This window comes from Fukomys damarensis, unplaced genomic scaffold (assembly GCF_012274545.1).
Source record: "Fukomys damarensis isolate Sample0158 unplaced genomic scaffold, DMR_v1.0_HiC HiC_scaffold_39, whole genome shotgun sequence".
Taxonomy (NCBI): domain Eukaryota; kingdom Metazoa; phylum Chordata; class Mammalia; order Rodentia; family Bathyergidae; genus Fukomys; species Fukomys damarensis.
The window spans coordinates 32,489,261-32,497,832 of NW_022900951.1; the positions used below are offsets into that span (position 1 = coordinate 32,489,261).

General features: G+C 37.8%; 1 pseudogene; it reads right to left on the minus strand.

Moving 5' to 3' along the window:
• Positions 1–1,143: 1,143 nt before the first annotated feature.
• On the minus strand, positions 1,144–8,273 carry LOC104870547 (annotated as a pseudogene).
• Positions 8,274–8,572: the final 299 nt, after the last annotated feature.

Here is an 8,572-nt window from a genome sequence, read left to right on the forward strand (position 1 = left end):
TAGGCACCAAGACAGAACATCTTAGGCTATTTCCCAAAAATACGTTTCATCACATTTAGTACCCAGTTATGTAGTATTTTCATTCCAGAAAATACAAAGGTGACATATTCACAATAATAATGGTCAGCAGCAAATAGTTCCTTTGGGTGGGCGGGAAAGGAAAAGGAGAAGAAAGGCATGTACCATGTGGGCTGAAATGATAATGAAAACCTAATAAGCAATCCTTTGAGATATTTGATCTACATTAAAAATATTTGAAGCAAAATCTCTCAAGCCAATAAGAGTGGTCGTAATATAAGAAACTTTTATAACGGTAGTAGCAATAATTATTATTATTGTAATTAAAACTTATCATACTGTTTTTATCATAAGGGATATCACAGACAGTCTATCTCCAGATCTTTTGAAACCTTAATAAATACATAGTTTGTAGAAAATATAACCTTATCAAAAAGTCCCTTATATTTAATTAAAAGCTGAAATTAAAACCTCAACCAGCAGTTTCTAAGTCATCAAAAACATGTATTAAATTCTATACTCTCTTTGGTTATCTTCCTTAACTCCAATGTTGACAAAATTAAATGAATTCAGGACATAAACATCAGATACGTTGTATGTAGCCAGAAATTATAGTATTACTAAGTATATTAAAATGTCTACCATTATGTAAGAACTCTGAACTATCAACATAACTTTGAATCCATGTACAACTTAAAAAACTAAACATTTAGGAAAGGCAATAACAATATAAGGCATACTTTACAATCACAATCATGAGTTATCCAATATGGTTTTCAAACTGTCAGTAAAAGATTAAAATGCAACACAAATATATTGCAAATAATATTTTGAGAGTAGCTTTAAAATATCACATGGAATTGAAATATTGCAAATCACTAGTTGATTTAGTTATGCAACAGTTATTTCAAGCAACCAGAAGCACAGTAAGTACTCATCAACAGTGTAATACAGACATGCAGCAATTGCAAATACGCTAAAGAACTTTATTTTTGTTCATTAACAAAGAAACTCTTTAAGTCATTTTTTGGCATGGTACTAAAGGCTCTGTAAAGATTGAACACAGGGTGTTGCTTATTCAAGACTTCACAGCATGTAGCACCGAGTCTTCAAGTAGATATACAGTTAGAATATAGGTTTACTCATATATTCTTCCAGTGTCTCCTGTAACATGTCAGACTCCTTGATGGCTTTAACAGAAGTTTGCTTAAATGTTTCCTGAACTTCTCCACCACTATAAATTCATCAAGGATAAAATATGTCTTTTCAAAGTTAAAGATTAATATCCAGCTAGCAGACATTTCAAAAGTATTTGTTCAGCAACTCCACATAGTGTTGAACAATCTCTGGTGTCAAGAGCTCATTGTCTTGATTTTGTACTGCACAGCAAATATATAAACTAGCATGCCTCTTAGAAGCAAGTTTTAGCTCCTTCCAGTCAATAAAACTGCTTGAACTGTAACCACCAGAGAGAATAATCTGAATAATTTCCCTGGTGATCTTTTTCTCCCTTTGTCAGGGAGGGTGGTGTAACATTTCTGCAGCCTCAATTCCCCTTGTTGATTGAATTACGGTGGCGGGCCACCGGCTCCCCTGCCCAGCACATGGGAAGAAAGCACATGGGAAGGCAAGGGCAGGCCTGAGTGGAGCATAGGAGCCCGCGGGACTGGCCACTGGTGAGCGCACGCTCACACCATGGCTGCTTCCCACAAGGCCCCAAACGGGTGAATGATCTTTAAAAAAAAAACTTAAAAAAAAGTAAATTTCCTGGAATGTGCAGCATCACTCTGACATTATATCTTGTCCAGGAGAGGTACTATTATGATCTGAACTGCAGTGGTGACTAAGGAAATGAAGAGAAGTAGCCAAATTCCAGATATACTTTTTAATAAGTAAACACAATTTGTTCTTAGACACCAAGAAAGGAATGGAAAATAGGGGAAATAATTTAAGGTCTGGGTATTGGTCCTGAGATGATGATGATGCTGTTATTTTAAAATTTGGGACATTTGCAATTGGGATACCTGGGTTAGAGGGACGAGGGAAGTATGCTATGTAAAATATGATATTTATGCGTATTAGACAAGAAATGAAAATGTAATGTAGAAGACTAAAAAAAACAAATGAATGTCCCTTCTACCCCCCCTGAAGTTCATGTGAAAGGTCAAGTTTTGAAATAGACATATGGAAAACATCATCCTACAAATAATACTGAAATCATGTGACTGGATATGCTCTTCAGAAAGAAAGAGAAGTCCATATGGCACAATTGCCCTTAAAACCAGGGTTGCTAACACTGAGGGGATGGTTGAGGTATGAGAACATCTGGAGATGGTAGTCATACTTTATCTTTTACCTTGACTGAGCACCATTGTCCATTCCTAGTGTTTCCCCAAATCCTCTTATTCTTCGCTTCAGTGTAGCTTCTGGTTTTTCCTTTGAAGATGTCAAGAGAGTTCTCATTTTGCCTTGTCTCTTGGCTACGAGTAAAAAAAGAATTCTTTCCCAGCAAAAAGATGTCTTGGGAAAGTAGTAGACATGTATTTTCCTTGTTCTTTGAAAGCTCTTTTCCCTTTTAGTCTATTTGTTTTCTAGTTAACTGGATGAAATTTGCACATAAACTAAGATTGTCCATGTCCTTAAAAAGTACTTCAAGTATATTAGTTCTCTTATTCTGTTTTTAAATTATAAATAAAAGTAAAATGACAGATTTTGTGTGAAATCTTGGAAGTTACATGGTTATAGCTCATTGATTTGAACATGGAGTAAAATATGATCAAGTTAATGCATGCAGGAATTACTTTCCACTTTTTAAGGTTGCACCTTAATAGTATAGTGAAAATGAAGATAAGGGCTCCTTGAGTTAAGTTTCCAAAATAATATGTTCTTTTCCCTTACTCATCTTAGTCTAACTTTGCCTTGTCACTGCATGTCTTTGTCTGCTTCGAGGAGATCTCCCTTCCCCCGACATACATCTATGTCAATACTCTATTCACTTGTTATAACAGGAAGAACAAATAAATCATCTATTTGTGCATATTTAAAACTGTCAGCTTTCTGTTGGTCCTTCTTACTTTCAATTTCTAGACAATTTACTAAAGTGTGCAAACTCTCTGCCTCTGTTTCCTCCAATGTATTATAGGGATAACACAAACACCAAACCTTACTGAGTGTTGAGAGATTAAGTGAATTGTTGTATGCAAAACAGTTACTTAGGAGTGTGCCTAACACAGCGTAAGTACTGTATATGCTACCTATTTTTCACCATCTTTTTTTTTTTTGTACCAGGGATTGAACTCGGGTCCTTGCGCTTGCAAGGCAGGCCACTGAACCGCTGAGCTAACTCCCTGGCCCCTTTCATTATCACCATCATCATTTTAAACTCACTTCTAAGATCCTTTGTGTTTATGCTTTGGGAAAAGAAGTTCACATCTATACTTTGCCACTAGGGGTCTCTCTTGCATTTCTACCAACCACATCACCCTGCATACTGAGAAGGAATGATCTTTGCTGTTGCTTTGGTTGTCAAGTGCCATGATTCATGAGGTAGCTCCATGAATTAGCTGTATCAGCTGCTCCAAATACAGGCCCAAGACTTTAGGCGACTTCTATATCAATCTCCCACTTTCTTCTCCACCAGGAACACTTTATACTTCTTTTTCCGAACTCTCAGGTGCCCGATCTCCCTGCTTCCATGCTGAACTTCCTCGAACTCCACAAAAGATGGACAAGAGAAACTGAAGTGGTGACCCTGATCCCCGCCTGCATCAGATGTTTACACCTGAAAAAAACAACAGTGAGTAGTGAGGGTATGGGAGAGCAGTGTCAAAATGTTACATATTGGGGATAACGATACTACAATATCCAGTCAATAAATCACCATGTGGTTTAGCGTGAAGCTTTTTTAAACTTTGCTGTTCATTGGTTAGCAGCAGAGCTTTTAAAAGTCTCAATGTGTGGCGCACACTAGACCAAATGCTTCAGTCCGTGGGGTGGAAGCTAGACATCCTGGGCATTGAAAACTAATGCAAGTAACATGTGGTTTTGAGCCAGCAGCACCAGCCTCACCTGAGAGTTGTTAGTAAGGCCAAGTCTGAAGCCCCACCGCAAACATATGGAATTGGAGTCTACATTTTGTCAGGATCCCAAGTGATCAATTTGCACACTGAAATTTGAGAAGTACACCTTAGCGCCACGATTCTCATTGCACCCACCTCCACTGACACCCACATTATCACTCTGGGACTCGTTCTTTTTTTTTTTAACTGATGATTGAACTTGGGACCTTGCACTTGCAAGGCAGGCAGCAGAACCACTGAGCTACATACCCAGGCCATGATTCATAATAATGATTATACTTTCAAATCATCTAGAGAGCTGCAAAAGAATTCTAAAGCTTGAATTCACATAACATAGTCGACTATACCTCAAGTAAATTCTAGACCAAACATAATAGAAATTTATTGTAACTTCAACAATCATTATTGAATCAATTATAATTTATCTCATACACAGTAGTTTTATTTATTCTGTTGTCACACACTTGTTTTTTTATAGAAGGGGTTGAGATACTATAGCCTAAAATAAAGTCCAGCACCCCATTTTTTCATTAATTCATAGCACTTATAGACTAATGGGTTTTGTTTTTCAATATTCATATATGCACAAAATATACTTTGAACATTTCCCCCCTTACCTCCTCCTCTTTCCTCCCCTACCACTCATCTCTATTCTATTCTTTAATACTCTTCTCTTTCTACCTTCATATCATTTTTCCTCTGTTTCCTCACATGAGAGAAATCATATGATATTTGATTTCCTTACTCTGGCTTATTTCATTTAACATGATGGTTTCCAGTTTCATCCATTTTCCTTCAGATGACAAGATTTTATTCTTCTTTATGGCTGAATAATATCGCATTATTCATATATACTTCATTTCTTATCCATCTATTGGTTGATAGTCACCTGGACTCTTTTCATAGCTTAGCTATTGTGAATTGAGCTGCACTAAAAGTAAGAATGCAGCTATCACTACACTATGCTGACTTTAATTCTTTGAGAAATATACTGGAGTGGTATAGTTTGAATAAAGTATAATTCTATTTCTAATTTGTAAGGAAATTACATACTATTTTTCATAATGTCTATAATGCTTACATTCCCACTAATTGTATGAAAGCTTCTTTTTCTACACATTCATGCCACCATTATAGTTTTTTGTATTCTTGATGACAGCCACCTTGATTTGGATTATGGAAACTCAATACAGTTTTATCTTTATTTTTTTCTGTTTAGTTTAGTTTTGTTATGTTTGCAGTACTGGGTATTGAACTTAGGGAATTTTCCCTAAGATATATTCTCAGCCTTTTTTTATTTTTTATTTGAGACAGGAACTCACTAAGTCTCTAAATTGCCCAGGCTGGGCTCAGATATTCAATCCTTGTGCCTTAGCACAGAGTTCTGGGATTACAGGCATTGGGCCACCGTACTTGGAACTCACAGTGATCCTCCTGCTTCAGCCTCCTGAGTACTGGGACTACAGGTGTGCACCACCACGCCGAGCTTCTCAATGTAGTTTTGGTTTGCATTTCCTAAATGGTTAAAGATGCTGAATATTTTTATAGTTCATTGATCTTTCTTCTTTTGAGAAGTATCAGTTAATCTTGTTGACTGGATTAAGAAACTGCTCTAGAGGTGATTGGTAATGAGACACTATATTGAACAATGGATTGATCCACTAATTTTCATAGTCAAACAGGTTATTAGTAGGTTGGGCCTAGGTGGAGGAGGTGGTTCACTTGGGGCATGCTTTGCAGGGTTTATCTCTTGCTGTAACTTTTACCATATGATCTGCTTCCCAGCTGCCTTGAAGTGAATAGCTGTGCTCCATCATAGCCTCCACCATTTTCCCCCCTTGGAGCCAGGTGACCACAGGCTGAGATGTAGCTCTGCATCAGGATGTTTATTCCATATACCTGTCATGCTTTATTTCCAGTGACACCTAGAAATGAGGTAACAATGGACAGAAACAATACCACATAGCAATGATCCAGATACAGGAAGAGTTAAAAAAAAAAAAAAACAAGAACCAATTATGACATCCACAACCATAGCAACAACCACTAAAAAATGGCAGGGATGAAAGTATTATAAACTCAAATATTTTGAAAGGTAACACAATACAATTGATTAAGGGAGAAGAAAGCGGGAAGAACAAAGTAAAAGAAGAGTTAGAATAATAAAAAAAGTAAAAGGCAAGGCAGAAAGTTAAAACAAAACAAAACAAAATAAAACCTCCCAGGTACAGTGACACAAGCCTTTAGTCTTAGTCAACCAGGAGGCTGCAGGAGCAGAATCACATGTCCAAGGCCAACCTAAGCAACACAGAAAGACCGCATCTCAGAACAGAAAAGTAAAAAGTACTGGATATGCATCTCAGTAGCTGAGCATTTCTGGATTCAATTCACACATAATATACATGCAAATCAAAGGCAAAAAGATAAAATAAAATCTATATATAATATAAAAATTTTTAAAGAATGAAGGAATAGAATGGCAAATAAAATAAAAATAGGAAATAAAAAACAATAAGTAAAATGGGTTGTAAAAGAAGAAAATGAAGCAAAGAAGGCAGGAGAAAGTACTAGTATTAGCAAGAAAAAAATGCTAGTTAAAAGAGAGAAAATATATATATGTATGTGTATATTCATATAGGAACAAAATAAAAAACAAAATCTGAATGATAAATGAAAGAATTATTGCGTACTGAGGGAGCAAACAATTGGCCAAGACAGAATGTTCACTATTTATGCCAATCACACTTTTGTCTGGACTATGTAGCCCTTAGGGACCGCAACACTGGGTTAATTGTACCTTCCTCTTAATTTGTTTTCTGGCTTCCAGCTAGAGATGTTTGGGGCCAGCACTTGCTGAGGTGATTATCAGCTTCCCTTTTCACCAAGGACAAGGTTACATAGAACAGTACATTTCATTAGCTGAGGGTGACTCCAGGCGGATTTGTTCAGTGTACTCCCAGGGAAGTGCTGCTGCTGAGCTCCATTTGTGATTCTGCAGCTCTCTGAGAAGCACAATTGCGGAGGAGAACTAACCACGTTGGGTGGGGGTCTGCTGCAGGTTCCGCATAACCCACTACCAGTGTTTCAGTCTCTCCATGGCTCAGGCCCCATATGCCTTCATATACATCTGCTCAGGCTCCAGACTCATCTCTACCAGCCACTGCAGTCACCAATCCCAAAGGGTTAGGGAGCATCCTTCCTCCTCCTCCTCCTCCTCCTTCTCTCCCTCTCTCCTTCCCACCCCCATTGTATCCAAATCTCGCCCTCCCGTATAATACTGAACCATGAAGCAGACTCTAGCATGAACAATTTGTTGTGAGTGCAGGAAAAAGGAAGGTGCAGTGGCTTGTCTTTCCCTTAGTGGGAAGCTCAGGTGGAACCTTCACAAGATGTCTCCCCAATGTAACTCTAATCTTATACATTGAGAAATGCAGAACACTTCTCAAGTACCCACCTCGTTGGTATGTCACTCCCAGATCAACTAAAGTCAGACTTCTTTTTCTGTTTGTTTGTTTGCTCCAGATCTGCTTTCATGCCAATTTTTGTGCACTAGGCGCCCCTCTCTTTCCCTCCAAGCCTCCCTTTCCCTCAGTGCTGTGATGCCAGGATGCCATTGCCTGTGCAGGTGCAGAGCGAGCATATTCTTTCTAGCCTTCTCTTCTGGTAACTTGAGTCTCTAGTGTTTTTTCGTGTATCTCTATCTGTGCAATATTGAATTTCAATGCATTTGTTCCTTCTTCCACATTGTTCAGTAGCTTTTTTTCCCCAAGCTGTTTCAATTCCAAGTTGTGGAGAGACTATAAACTGCTGCCTACATCTTCCCCATTCTTTTCTTGTGAAAAACATTTTATTTAAATACTGCCCCTCTTCACTTACCTATTTCTTTGACTGCTTTTACACAGCAGGAGATAACACCTTTTGCACAAGCACGACATGGCCCCTAAGACTCTTACTATCCAGTCTTCTATAGCAAATCTTTGCTAATTTATGTTTTGTAGTAACTTGCCAGGGCCCTAATAATTCACATAAAGCCAACAAATAGTCTTGTGTTCACCTTTATGTATTTATTTGTCCTTTTTCCCTTTTATTTTGTTTATCCAATAAACATTCTAGAATGATTCAGGTATTTCTTCTACGAACACCACTACCAGGCACTCTCACCGGAATTGCAGTCATCATCCTCTACACTAACATCGCTGCATATTTCAGTAAGTCAACATGTCCACTTTCTATGTACCTTCAATTTAGCCTGCCTCTCACTGTGCCTTTGTTAATTGAGGGCCCTCAGTCCTCCTGCTTCTGAGAGCATTAGAGGGGAACAAAGCCTGACTAGTCTGTTTGGACTCATTCTGCATAATTACATATTCATCACAGAGGCTGTTTAAAGTGTAATCATTTTTAAGTCATTGCAATCTATTCCAATCATTTTTCTTGCTGTGAGGCATTTAAATTTTATTAATATGCAAAGCTACTGC